Consider the following 16,131-nt stretch of genomic DNA (forward strand, 5'->3'; position numbering starts at 1 on the left):
ATGTTAAACTGTTAATATCCGCGGATCACTTCTTGAATATTGACTTAACAGAAAATTTAAAGATTTTCTTCCTGTTTTGTTAAATATTTAAATAGAAATTATAACAATTTGAAAAAAATATATATTTATATATCTCATCACGTAAGATGTACGAATAAAAATATACAGAATAAGATTACTTACAAGAATAAGCTAAATGTTATTCATTCGTATCGGAATAGTCGCAAAAAGTATTTTACAAGAAACGCATTGTTAATGCATGTACTGAAAGTACATAGAGCTATTCACTGAATCGATAGGAAGAATAGGTGCATTCATGAAAAGTTTAAGGAATAACATCGCCGTTTGCAGCCGACTGGTTTTGTGGACAGGAAAATTAGAATATGTCCCGGTTATTACGGGCGGCCGCGAAGAATTAGCATACAGTAGCGCGCGCGTATACGTGGTCAGACGTGTTGCGCGACACAAGAAGAAGGCTTTCGTGCTAATCCCCAGTGTGGCACTAAATGAGGTGGTGGATTTGTTGGAAAGAGCTTATACTTACCCGGGGCAGAGAGGACACGCAAGAACCGCGGGAAATATAGTTTGGAGAGAGAGACAGAGAGAGAGAGAGAGAGAGAGAGAGAGAGAAAGAGGGAGGGAGAGAGAGAGAAAGAGCGAGAAAGGGAGAAGGCAGCGATGTGGCTTCTGCTCGTGAAACTCCAAAGCTCGTATCCACACGTGGGCTAAACAACAATGGGATGATCCTGCCGGGATTACGCGATCCGACGAGGCAGAGGCCCGTGGTATCGTTGTTACTGCTTTTCCGGTGTTATGATATTCGGCGCATGGTTTAACAATCGCGCGTCTGGCGAGACGTTTCGGTGGCGATCGCGTTGGGAAGCTATGGGCATTAGGGGATCTGCCTACCAAAATTTGAATTGTCAGGATGGTCCGAGGACAATCCTGATAGCAATAGAATGCGAATAGCGTTAATACGTGATATTTGTGTGATAACCGATAACATAAAGAATCATTTGTAAAGAATTCATCGATTTTGTACGCAAGGTGCATCATATTTAGCATTGCACGCAGCATTTTAAACCTTAGTCCGAGTTCAAAATATAAAGAGTATTATCTTTATATGGTAAAAATAAAAATGAAATTAATTAATAATATTTAGAATTAGATAACGTTAATTAATCTTTACAGGACTGAAAAGTCACTATAGTGGCACTGAAACCGTATCATATTTTGAAGTAAGAAAAACAATGAAATAATGAATTATAATTATTTTTATTCACGAAAAAACTGTAAGATTATCGAACAAACATTATATATATATATATATTATATATATTATATTATATATATTATATATTTGTTGGATCATCAAAATAATTATGTAGAATGCTTAAACTGGTTGCTAGAACATCAAAATGTTTTGCAGCATTGCTTATCATGCTTGAGATTCCTACATAATTATTTTAATGATCTAATAAAATTATTTGCAAATCTGTATCTAGCTGAATTCGTAGATACTTTAGCGTATATATAATTGATCTTTCCGTATAAGTTAACTTAAGTTTTTCAAAATATAAATACAAATATAATTAATTTTCCTCTATTAACCGATTATTTCTTTTAATATTACAATTTTTAATTAAAAGTAAAAAACGCAAGTTCCAAGTATGTACGATTCTGTTTAACAGTTGAAATCGCGTCAGTGAAACAGTTAGTTGAACGAACCGTTACGAAACGTTTCCGCGATTTCGAGGTGAAGCCGCACGCATGACCGAGCGGCTGGTGGAGGCGCCGGGCGATTTAGTAGTCGACGTTATACCGGTAATAGATACAGAGGGAGACAGAGAGGAGGGGAGAGAGAGAGAGAGAGAGAGAGAGAGAGAGAGAGAGAGAGAGAGAGAGAGAGTAGGAGAGGAGAATGGGAGGGTAGGACAGAGAGAACGGAGCTGAGCGTGGAGGTAGGTACACAGTGAGAGAACCGGGTGGTGACGTTGACTAATGATGGTGGTGAGAGAACACACTCCAGTCTAACCCGACCTGTTGCACCCCCAATAAACCCCGTCAAACGACGTGCCGCTAAATAGAATCGCGCCGCGTCTTTCGACCCCCTGACTGATTCACCCTGACATTCCGGAACGCGAATCTGCACTTCGAAACTGGGGCAGAAGATACTCTCGCGGGCTGATTAAAATTTGGGTCGCGTTCTTCCCGTGACCGAATCCGCACATTGAGGATATAGAAAAGTTTCTTAGACGCCTACTTGGATCTTACGTTTCTTTTAATCTGTTCATTGGAAGAATGTAAAAGCAAAATCTCTCTGATTGAAAGTATGTATGCAAATAAATTTCGTTTTCCCCATTTGCATCTGTACTACCTGATCCAAATTTAATTTTCGTAGTATTTATCAGTATTTATAGTATTTATAAATAATATTTATTTATAGTATTATTTGGAAAATGTCTATAATTCCATGCAATTTGTTATGTAAAGACAATTTTTCTCTTATTTATACAACACATTATAATTGGATGAAAGAAAACAATAGAGTTGAAATAAAACAAAATTAAATTATAAAGGATTGAAATATACATTTCATGTTAATAAAATAAAGGAAAACATTAACAAAAAAGAATTAAATTCTAAACTAAGTGAATTTAATGTTTGTCATATAAAGTAAAATTTAGTAAACGTTATTTAAAAGAAAAAATTTTGTAAGTAAAGTTTCGTTTTTATTTATATGAAACATAATTCAAAATAAAAAAAAACTTCCTCAATAATAAATAACTCATATTAAAACTTGAGTTTAATATCCATAATCGGTTTTTTAATATTTTTTTTTTATATCTACGATCTGATATATGGATCATCTGACAATACTGAAGCACTTGTCATATGCTTCTTTTCACTCACGAGCCACAAGACTGATGGCTTTTCGAGCGGCTGTGAGCACACAGCATCCGTGATTCTCGATGAGTGTCACGATAACCTCTCGCCTATCTCTCGATTCCCTTTTGCCTCCTCGTCAAAGCTAGAGGGAAGAGGGACGAAGTGCTCGTCGCAAGACGAGCGAGCGCAGTGACGTGGAAAATTGTCCGATTATTCGCGGTTAGATAAAGAGCTTCTTCGGGGGTAGCGGCGAGTTTGCGACGAGGAGGAAGAGAAGGAGAAGACGAAGGGACGAGGGAGCGTCGGCGGCGTCGGGCTGGCTCGTGACACCACCGTGTGCCGGGGGTGGCGGTCGCAGTCGGTGCTGGAAGGTCACACCGGATGAAAAGCCGAGCCGACGGACTCTCATTCTCGAAGGCCTGGACGCACCCTCAAGCACCCTTCAACGCGGATTCAATCCCGGAGATCCACGAAATAATCATCCAGCGCTAGTTCATCCCTTCGCTTGCAGGAATCTCTTGCGAATGGTTCCGTCCACCGTCTGGCCAGAACGAGACGTCTGTCGCTCTTTCTTCCCTTTCTTCCTCACTAATACCATATCCTTTAGCTCTTCTCTTTCTCTCTCCCTCCCTCTCTCTCTCTCTCTCTCATTCTCTTATTCGTTCATCTTTCTCTTATTATCCGCATAGAACTCATCAATTCTGAGATAAAACGACGATATCGAACGCACGGATCGCATTGTCGGCTTCGTCTGGATCTTGCGCGAAGGACGTGGCACTCCTCGTCCTTGATATCGTATGTTCGAATCTTAAGTAGTGTCGGGTATTGTTCGATTTCTGATTTTGCCGCGAGTGTAATCGGATGTTAATTGTATATTCGAAAAATTAAGAGCAAATGTAATTGGTCGATTATTAACAATGCGAATCCACTGGCTCTCCAAAAAGACATTTACCTGAATCATACCTAAACAATTAATTGTGCGAAATTTAATTGCGCTTACATGAACGCTGAATATAACGCAACAATCTAATTAACTCTAATCTAATTAAAATCCACACACCATTAGAATTCCGCCTCACTGACGTCGACAATTGCCAATGAGAAAGACATACCGATTCCCAAAGGGAGTCAAAGGGAACGCGGTAATAGCAAACGCACGTTCTCTACACAGGTTCAGCATTACCGTTACAGGCTGCCATCGTCCGAATCCAAATAACATCGATAAATATTCCCCCGTCCCTCAATGACTTCGATATTCCCGGACGTCATTTCCTCGATTCGCATTCAAAGAGAAGGGTCCCGATCTAGATACGAGAAACGTAAAGGGAATACCAGAGTCGCCCTGGAGATTCTTTCACCCGCGTAGTTCTTAAAAAGGTCGTTCTCTGGTAGCGGTGGTCCCTGCACGAGGCATTCCTTCGCCGTGCTTTTCTCCGCGAATTTTCGTGAGGCTACAGTGTTCGATTCTACGAGCGCCGGGGGAACGACGTTACGGTACGCGATGCGCATTTCGAATCGCCACGCCGTTGCGCCGCGCCGTCGTGCCGCGCTGGTCGACTTCATGTACTTACTTGCCAGGTACGTGTACTACCTTGTTTACCACGCGGTCTTACACACCCTCCTTGCCGCATGGCGCCATTGTTCTGAAAATCAAGAAATGTGTCACCGGCAGCGAGGGTAAAAAGCTCGGGAGCCGAGAGTCGTCGTGGCGTTGTCAGGCCCAGGAGAACGTTACTCTCCTTTCTTCCCTTCCCCTTTCTCGCTCCCCCCCCCTTCTCTCTCTCTCTCTCTCTCTCTCTCTCTCTTTCTCCTCCTTCCGTCTTCCTTCTCCTATCCTCTCTCATCCGCCCGCGCATCCGACCGGAGGAGCCGACCCGTGCCCGGTTAACGTTTGAACGGTAAATTATCTTGAGGACTTAAGCCCGCGTTAGTCTAATACTGAGATCCCAGAGACTCCTCGGAATCTTAATTCCACACCGCGCTTCCTCGACCGCACATCGCGATATTATCCGCGCCCTGCTGGACTTTTGGTTCTGTTTCCGTCGAGCATGCATTTGTGCATTTGCTACCTAAAGTAACATTCTATCGACATTGACTGTAAATCTTACAACGAGATTAAACAAAAAAGATAGAAAATTTTTACGCAGGGATTGTCACACACACACACGCACACGCACACGCACACACACGCACACACACACACACACACACACACACACACACACACACACACACACACAATTTTAAGGATTTAATTTTTATTGATACTTTTCGCATGGACGATAACTATAAATACCAATCGTCTTGCACAATGATTGGTATTTAGAAATATCGTTCGTACAAGTATTGTTACAGAATACTTCAGAAATAAGCTTCAAATTTTAATTGATATGAATTTCTAAATATATTTAATAACAAATCATCGTTGAATTATCTTATTCATGTACGGGATCAATCCCATACATATATTCTAAGAGGAAAAGTTAATATTCTGGAAGATGATAGTATCAGTTATTTTAAATAAAAATATTCACATAAATGTATGTTCTAATACAAACAAAAATAGATTTATGTTAACGTGGAATTTTTGAAAGTTTATTATACAATGTTTATTATACAAGAGACACAATTTAAAAATTGTGTCTCTTAAACAATAAATTATTAGAAAAACTTCATAATACCTCTTTCTTAACAGTAATTTTGTAACTACATTCAATCTCGGAAGTCATTCGGAATAGAACACATATTCGTATACTGAAAAAAGAATCTGATTGCATTAATTGGAATTCTGATTAAAATGGACAAATCAGAATTTTCTGGTTCGTTCATTCAACAAAAAATTTTTCTCAGTGAATGAATATTTCTATTTAAAATGCCCGATACTATCACCTTCCAAAATATTAATCTTTCCCTTATTGTAAAAATCAATTAAGATTTAGAATTTACTCTTTTAATTGTGTGACACATATGCTTCCTTCATTTTCGCAATAATATACGAAAATTTGTTCACTGAAAGCGCGATAAGCTTCGTATTGTCGTCATTCATGCCACAAAATCTAAGGAGAAGGTGCAGACGGCTATACGATAAGAAGCTGCTTCTTCAACGGATAGGAAATCCGTGCCTTCGTTACGTATCTATATGTATATGTATATACAAGGAAATGGGAAATTCGCGCTAGCGCATACCATTATAGGTAGAATGCTACTAGAGAGTTAGTCGTTATTAGTCGAAATGCTAGCTAGAAGTGGTTAAAGCAGGCGATTCGTATGCCGGTCGGTCCTTCCATCTCGTGGAATCGCGCGTTTCTGTCAGTCACAATGGCCAAGCGAGATTGCTTCCGCGGGAGAGTACGATGCCGCCTAATCAGAAATTAAATCTTAACCTTAATTCCTCTTGAAACGGGCGAGCTCTCACGCTAAAAGAATTCTCGATCGATCTCGTCGAGAACCACGAGAATCGCGCGCGAGTCCGTGTTTCTCTCCTCTCGAAATTTCTCCGCACGAACTTAGACGGATATTCCGCTACTTTGGGATTTCGCAAAATCGAGATACGGAAATGAGAATTGTGGAGCGTAATAATGTTATTGTCGCAATAAATCTATTAATGTTCTGCAAATTTTAAGTTACGTATCTATAATTAACGTATTTGTTACAAACGCACATTAAATGCGCATAAATTCCGCAATAATTTGCGAAGAATAAATATCAGTATATATCTTACAATTTAATCCATCAATTTTATAGCAAAATAATCAATAAAATATTTAATTTACTTATAATGTTATTATATTATTAATTTGATACTTGAGTACATCTGTATATAAATATACAGCAAAAAAAATGTTAATTTTAACATTTTTTATATGTCTCAGGAGATCCACTCTAAAGTTAAAACAACTCATTCTTGTATTATTTATGGACCAATCATGTTAAATAATTGACATAATACTTTACATTTATATTTGTTATTTTAACTCTCCTTTAATGGTAATATAAAAATAACATATAAAATAAGTAAAAACTACATAGAACAATAGTTCTAGAAACTTATAAGAAATGTTAATAGAACATTTTCGTTCATATAATATGAATAAAAAAAATGTATATGCTTTAACATAATTTTGTAGTCTAATCTAACATATCAACAGAAATAATGTGTCAATGTTTTAACATAAAAATATGTAAGTTTTAACATATAATGAAAATAATTTTGAACAATATAACACAATCAAATACAATTTTAACATAAGAAATATCGGAATCCTATTGGGATCCGTTTACATCGGATCCCAATACAGTGCTACACTTATAAGTGCTATAATCAACGACTATTTTTTAGTAGTATTACATTGATTCACTCTTAGAGAGTGTATAATTCAACTTTCACAGATTTATTATCTCAAATTAAAATACAATATAATTGGTCACTTACAATACGATGCACTGCAGTGAAATCGTCGTAACTTCGTTCACCTGAAAGAAACAAAATATTTATTATAGCAGTATTCAAAGATAAAAATAATTACCTCTCCCTCTTCAAAGAATGAATTTTTAAAGTTAGAATAACCGCGAGTTAATTTTTTATTTAGTTACATTTTATTCAATTTAAATTAAATAAATAGTAATTGAATAAAAATGAAAAGAATGAAAATAATTAAAAATACTCTGATAAATATTTATTCGCTATTGTCGTTTTTCTTTTATCAACAATATCCATTAAAAATTGAACGTACCTATATAACATTAATGTATTTATATATAAAATAATATTAATATTACATAAAAAATATATAAATATACATATAATTATAAACAAATTTTGTATCACACAAGTAATAAACAAAATAATAACTGATTATTCATCGTATGATTGTTCCGCTCGTCCGATACCTCAGAGATTTTCTCTTTCTCTCTTGTGTTCCTTCGCGGCTCTTTTACGGGCACTAACACAACTTCCAACGAAAACACGGTTAATTACGATCGCGCGCGCACTAAATACCAGAATACGATGATATCACGATGACACTTTGCACGACACTCACGATGTTAATCGCACAGGACGCGCACGTTATTATATTACAACAGAAGAATAACACGAAAAAAGCTAACGACCCGCTCGACACATACAATGTTTCGCAAATTAACGCAACAAATGAATCTCGAACAGAGATAGATTTTAATAATTTATCGATAAAACACCAAATTTATATGCTACGCGGTTGAGATAAATATTAAAATATGGGATTAATTACGATTGTATTTAACAATTAAACGCATCATAACGCCGTTCGCATTGTTTCGTTAATCAAAAAACTGGAAAATTGTAAAATTTTAATAAATAAAGAAAATGAACCATCATACTCGCAGCTATCTCATTTCCTTGATTCATTAAGCTCGCAATTTTATTCATCTCGGGATATAAAAATTATTAACGCGGAAAATAATAATATTAATTAATTTATACATAAATACTTTCTTAATTAAAAAAAGATAAATTTCATTATTCACATAAATGTTAAATTTTAAGCGTTGTAATTGTGAATTCACCGAAAGTATTATAATTAAAAATACAAGGAATAGGAAATATTTAGCAATCAGAGATATATGTATTTTTTATACGTGCCTATATGCACTTTTAGGGGATAAAACATATTGAAAAAAATTAATGATTTTCTTTAAAAATAAACAATTATTGAAAGTACAAAAAATGAAAAAAAAATGTTAAAATAGAAGTTGCTACAAAAAAAACTAATCGATTGGATTTCACTCCCCTAAAATACGTTTGTCTCTGGGCACGTATAAAAAAAAACATGTGTTTTATTTTGATCAAAATATTTTAGACTACAACATATTGAAAGCTCATCGAAATCGAAAGCGGACATTTCCTTGTGTTTCCTTGCCAGTATGTTTTTTTTATGTGGGATGCATACGACATATCGCGTTCTGTTGTATTTATACAAAATCGTATCGTTATCATACTCACAGAACTTAATCCGCAGCAGGCAAGCAATGCGTAGGGGTATTATCATTCAAATTGCGATTTTGGCAAATACGAGAAAACGCTATACTAAATTTTAAGTGTGCATTTTTAAATGGTCCATTGCATCTTAAAATTCAAATTTCTTAATTGTGTCGCATAGTATCAAAATGAGACCGCTAATATCATTTTATGAAATTATTCAATCATTAATGGAATGTCACGGAAACGATTAAGTCGAGTGACGTAATTAATTAATTTTTTCGCGTGTTTAATTAATAGATATTATATAATTGTAATTAATCTCGTATTTTAACATTTACTAATTATAAGCATAAAGTCAGCGTTTATTATGCATAACCGAAGACTTAACTTGTTAAACTCTTTGTCGTTTAACATTCTATTGCGTTAATTTGCGAGAAGTCACAAGCATTGAGCAGAATTATGCAATTATATTTTTATCATGTAATTCTTTCGTCATAATGTAATAAGTGTCGCGTACAATTAATATCAAGAATGCCATGCAAAGTGTCTTGCGATTATTTTATTTTGGTGATTAGTGCGTGTGCGATCGTAATTAACAGTGCTTTAAGCATTATGTTGTATGTATGTGTAACGAAGAAATTTGAGAAGGAAGCCTGTGAAATATCGTGTGATAACAGAGCAATTGTAAAACAACTTATTATTTTATTACATTAATATACAATATTAAAATGTACCCACAAGCATACATGTATGTCACATGCAAGAAAATGAGAACTAGAAGTATTTTATATTCACACGTAGTTTAATAAAATTATTTCATAAAAAGATGAATAATTAATTTAATATTTATTGAATTTAATATTTTTGAAATATATTTTAAATTTGCATAAAAATATTAGACACCAGTCTCGATTATATTTGGCGCTTCTTAGTCATTTACAATATTTTTTAATTTCATAGTACATCAACTTTGTTCCAATCTTTCATAATCTGTACATTAACAGAGACTTTTGAAGTTTAATAAATTTCTTGATTATTTCCTTTGAAGAGAACCCTTAAGTATCAAACAAAGGCTAACATTCCGAAATCTGTTTTTCGGTTGGCAATGTTTCGATTGGCAAATATACGACCGCGGGTTGAGTTGATTCCGCTAATCTCGCGAGCGAGCGCTCAAGTTATTGGTAATCCGCGCAAGAGGATTCACATTCGATTTTATTTCACGGTTTCCTTTATGCGAAAGACGTAGGATTTCTATTAGCTTTGTGCCCTGGTTAGATTGAATAGCCGCAGGCTTCCGCTGGCATACGCTCGCGACTCCTGTTTCATTTACAAATGTATTTCCCTCTCAGACGGAACTTTCAATTTAGCTGGATGCTTCCTACGATGGCAGGGAATGCGTAGGCGGGGGGAGGGGGCCCTTCCATACACACGATTCGTCTGCTTAGAAGATAGCTTTTCTCTCTCTAGAAACAAATCGAAACGACAAACGAACTGCTTTCTGCGATCGGTCTTCTCTTGCACGGCTATGAGCAGATTTATTTGTGGTTAAGCGGTAATTGTGCTCAACCTTGTATTTTAAAATGTTCATTGTACTGCTATATACGTTTGTTCCGAATAGAAATACATATACATTAAAAAAAGCTGTAATAATTGATATTATGCGTTTATCATATAAAAATACTGATTATATTCGATTGGTTATATACTTGTTTCGTGTATCAAATATATCTTAATTATTTATTTTACAGTTGGTATATCGAAATTTAAATATTTTTAAAAATGTTGAATGTTATCATCTTCTGTTATTATCCAATATTCACCACAATGTATTATAGTATTTATAGAAAAACAAGCAAATTGTAGCGTAATCCTTTTTTTACTTCATTAATCTATAATATTATGAAGAAATCTATCTACATAACAGCAAATATAACTTCGCAAACTTTTTCATACATAAATACAGCTTCAGATTTCCCTTTTAGAAATAACGGTTTTAAAAGTACGCGATAAATCGGGACAGGTAAAGTTCGTGGATGCATATTTGCATACGAAATTCCGCAATTCGATATTACTCGCGACTCAATATTCACTATATATGCCTCTAGGAGACACCGAAAAAGTTCGCGACATCGTCGGTCGGTGGGATGGTTTCACGAGAGACCGGCGCCGAGTTCTGTTGAAAACTGCGTGGCAAGTCCGTCAATTATGAAGGGACCTTTAATAATGAAAGTAACGGAAGGAGTTCCCTCGGGCGGCATCACCATCTTTCATGCTTACTGTTTAACAACCGAGCGTCTGCAGGCACCGTTTTGCCTGCCGTATCAACCCCCTTCCCTCAACACTTTCAGCACACATCGACCCTTTCTTTGCGTTGACTCATCCTCGTTTTGCCGCTATTATATATTGCAATATTAGTGGTCAGTAATTCGAATAATCATATATAAATATACATGAATCTGTTTCTGCGACATATCAACACATGTCTATACATCGCAAAAAGAGATACCCAAATCAGAAAATAAGAATTTGACTGATTCGTTAATATTAGTTAAATAAAATTGACATGAAATTGTTTTTTTCTTAATCAAGCGCTATTAAATCATGGAATGATTAACAAACAAGTATACCAATGAACCAAACAAATTGTATATATCCTTATCATTCACTGCATTTATTGAATATTAAAGCACAGCAATAGAATGTATCATGTACCAATCACAATAGCCGAATTTCTAACTTGAGTATCTCCAGTACGATACAAAGATCCTTTAATAAAGCCCAACGCTGCTCACGGCATCCTTATATACATTTTTTTTTCCGCTGAGGCAAACGCTCTCCTTTTATGAAAAATGAAAATCACGCGCGTCGGGGAAATATTCGCAAATGTACAAACACGGGTGCCGCGCACGATGGCCGGCACAGACTTTTTTCCGACTGCCTGTTTTCGTAAATCCTCGTTTAATGTTCCCTTCAGCGCGCGATGACACTCGAGACAGCCACGCGGAATGCGCGGCTTCTGCGGCGTCATCGTGGGGTAACTCCAGGCATCTGTCCCATGCGACCCACGAGAAATTTACCGTGCGTAAAAAGGGGAGGGTTACAAAAGATCCGGCGGAGTACGTCCGCGAAGAAAGTAGTTAAATGCAGATAATATATTTTGCTCGTAAATCTGTGCAAGCAAGTTATTTTCTTCGTTATTAATGCATTATTACTTTATTGAAGTACTTATTCGACGCACAATTCAATTTGATTTTTATTCCTTCAAATCACAATTATTTTAATCACCATGTCTCTGTTTTAATTAATGTTTTCTAATATTTTCTACAAATATCCAGTACGTCTAACTTATATTAATAAAAAACGATCCTTAGAAAAATAGAAAAAAATATTTGTTCTAAAAATAAATAAAGCGAGTTTTAACTAAAATATTATCGAAAAACAGCATTTTATGCATATAAAAAATACTTCAAAGGAAGTCTGGATTATGCTTACTTAGCATGAAACATCTAAGCTCATCGTCCACTTCGATAACAACATGCAAAAGTAAGAAACACTCCTGTAAAGCACTGGTATCCGCTCGCTTCTCATTTCATGGCGAGGACCACCAATCCCTCCGCGAATATAAACGCGAGAAAGGGGAGGGGGGAAGGAAAGCCGTGGAACGTTTAATTATTTGCACTATCGCACCAAAGACGGACGATAATCAGATATCGGCAGGGAGCGTCGCACGCGAATAACTCCGTTTGTGCAAACTCACCCTGAGTGCTCGCCCATCCCTGCGCGTCCATGGTCGCTAGTTTGGTATGTGTGTGTGTATATATATATATATATATATATATATATATGTGTGTGTGTGTATTATATATATATCAAGTCAATAATTAACACCAGTTACAACTTGTGGGAATAGTAACGGCGTTTATGCTCCCGGGGACGTCGTATTTCAGGGAAATGTGCTCGTGCCGTCGCGCTGTACCGGTCCGTAGGAGTACCACGAGGATTTGTCGCTTAGCGGAGAAGGGAGGAGAGAAGTGGCAGAAGAGGGTGCGAGTTCGAGGTGTAGGTGGTTGTTCGGGAACACGGAGAGGCAAACGGGATCTCTCCCCCCTCATTCTGTTTCTCTCTCTAACTCTCACGGTGCGATGGAACAGGACGAAACGGCACGGGACGAAGGGGGTAAGGTGGCGCGAAACGCTTCTGCCACGGTTAGGTCGCCGGTACCAGATGAACAGATATGGGAATATGGGCGGTAGAAATATAGATTTAGGCTAGAGGCGACCGCCGATTCTCCTCATCCCTTCCTCTTCGTCCGCGATATATATATATATATATATATATGTACAATATATATATATATAGATATATCTCTTTCACTCTTTCATCCTACGCTCAAATGTTCTCCGTTTATACTGTGAGAAGCTCGTACACGCGCGCACGCGCCTTTTCGTCTCTCGGCGTGTGAGCACGTGCACGTGTGTGTGTAAACGCGTGCAGATAGCGAATCCGTAGTCCCGACCGCCTAAGTCCTCAGGTTTACGGCGATTACGGATTCGCAAGCGATCTTACACCCCCGCGCACGACTCGACGTTGGTTGTTCGTATGTTTGGCTTGAGTTTCGGGTTTGCGCGCCGCCACGGTTTCCGAAGCGATGGAAGAAGAGACGGAAGAGGGCGGGAGGTAGGGAATCGGGCGCAGAGGGTGGTGGTGGGAGCCGGAGGTGATTTACTACCGGCTTACGGGGGTGTGAGACGACGCCACGACGCTGGATCGCCTATGAACGGGTTAATGGAGCGAGCGGGCCGCGCCACCCAACGAGCACAGCTAACGAAGAGGGCCTCTTCTCCTCAAACCTCCTCGCACAGCCCGACCCACGCTTCTCCGTCTTCTTGGTTAACTCGCACCCTTACCGCCGACGGCCGCTCCTAATCACTAATGATAACAATATTACCGGCGAAAACCGAGCTAAGACCGGGTCGGGACGTCAGAGGCTGATTTAGTGCTACCCTAGGAACACTGATCGCGCACCGCGTCGCATACCGTCGCGAATAACCGACACTGTTAATCGACTGTAAGTTTATCAGTGCGGTGTTAGCGTCTGTTAGATCGTTAACTGTTACAATTGTTTTTGGAGAAATATATTTAAAAAATTACACAATAAATTATATATGTATCTTAATTTCAGGGAGTCAAAATAAATTTATGACGCAAACTTATTATAGCATTTAAAAGTTTCTAATAAAGCGCATAAATGTACCAAAACAAACATGCTTAATAAAATTTTATTTTTAAAAATTATATTTACAAGAATGAGAAGAATAAAACTTTGCATTTGAATCTTAAATATTTTTAAATCTTAGTCATATTTTTAATAATCTAAATTATTTTTTAAATCATCATTCTTATCATTCTTATAAGAATAAAAAAACAGATACATATATTAACAAATTTAAAATTGTATTTCGTAAAGTTCATTTATCTGAATGTTAAGGACTACATGAAAGAGTGTGCACAGATTCTCTCTTGAACCATTGCCTTACCTAAAATTTTCGTAACATCGAATATTTTAAATGGTGAAATATAACTGGTTTAGCCTCAGAATAGAAAAGTTAACGTCTATATAGTTTTCGTGCAACGAATTAGCACCCGTGATATATTGTGTTAGCATACTAATTAACGAACAATCAGAAGGCGATGTGTAGCCATCTTCATGTTTATCGTTTTATCGTGACAATACTTAAATTTATCTTGACCTTGCGATCGAGCGTATCGCCCTATTTTTAACTTGTCGCTCGATATACAACAAGACCGTTGGTTTAGCGAGACTAAAAGGGGATTGGAGTCGTAAAAGGGTTTCAGGCCGCTGGAGACGTTACACCACGCCGTTAGGTAGGGATGAAACAGTTTGTGCTAAATCAGAGCGCTGGTCGTTAGAGAAGATATAGGGGCTAATTAAAATAAATCTTAGAAAGGAGTAATTATACGTGTATTAGCTGGCCCCTGTAGAGCAGACGTGATGGACGACTCAGCAGCAGATGTAGCCAAACGGCTCTTCATTCCTACATTTTCCTTATTGCTGGACGGACACGTTGCATCCACTGCATTCTGTCCGACCGTCCTCCTACGCTCATCCCTCGGATTAACCTCTGTGTCTCGCAAACAGCACAAACGGCGGCCGGCCTGTACGCGAGAATCGCGCGAAATTATTTCTGCCAAAATCAATTCGTCGAAATATCCTCCACCCGTTGCCTTTTGAGCTCACGGACAATTAGAGTTTAGCCCGCAAGCCCAATTAGTGCCTGATCAAAGTAACATTTATCCACGGCTCTTTACTTCCGTTCTCATTAAGCTCATCAGTGCATCGGATGGGCACGTGTTCATGGCGCGATATTAATTTACCTTTGAAAGCTATCGAACAGGCGCGATTCGCAAATTCGAGCGACGACTCGCCAAAATTCCCAATAAAATAACCCAACTTCGACCGCCACCCCCGACGCCCTCGCCACCCTCCCTCAGGCCACCCGACGCGCCGTCCTATATGGCCAATCCCGCCTACCTGTGTCCCTCTCTCTCTCTCTCTCTCTCTCTCTATGCCAGGAATCAGTGAACTCATTATTACGATAAACTCGTATACATATTTATCGCGATGCATTATTACTCTTTCGCCGACGGTCCAGCGCGGTCATCGATTGTGAATTTCATTTGGCGACTTAATGTACCGAATAGTAATGCCGCGCCGTGGTACTTTTCATTAACGCGCACGCTGTTTACGGCAATAAGCCCAATTAAAAGCGTTGTCGACGTAAACGTTAAATCAGCGGCGTTATCGCGATGTGCGAACTCAAGCGGAGAAATATCGTTCTGCACTTCTTTGTCGTTGGAAAGAGAGAAAAAGAAAGAGAGATTCAGCAAATAAGGCGTATAAAGGTGTAAGAACGGACCTGTAAATAGATAATTCGATAGTTTAAACCCTTCGTGTCAATTTGGCAAATTTGGTATGAATTAACCCCTTTTGAACTTTTATAAGCCATTATCGAACAATTTTTTTCGAGATATTTGTTTGCGACTCGATGAAAAGAATTACGTATATTTAAAAAGATAGTATCCAAATTATAAAGCATATATAAAACATAGAGATATAAGAAGTATCTATATAAAGATTTAAAATTCTTTTGTTTCTTCAACAGTTTTTGTGATTCGATATAAAGTAACTTCGATAAATAGCTTCACGAACTGTACTAGCCGCAGCTATCGTTCGTACTTATATTCGAGTTCACGCCGCG

This window comes from Acromyrmex echinatior, chromosome 5 (assembly GCF_024713525.1).
Source record: "Acromyrmex echinatior isolate Ae372 chromosome 5, ASM2471352v2, whole genome shotgun sequence".
NCBI lineage: Eukaryota > Metazoa > Arthropoda > Insecta > Hymenoptera > Formicidae > Acromyrmex > Acromyrmex echinatior.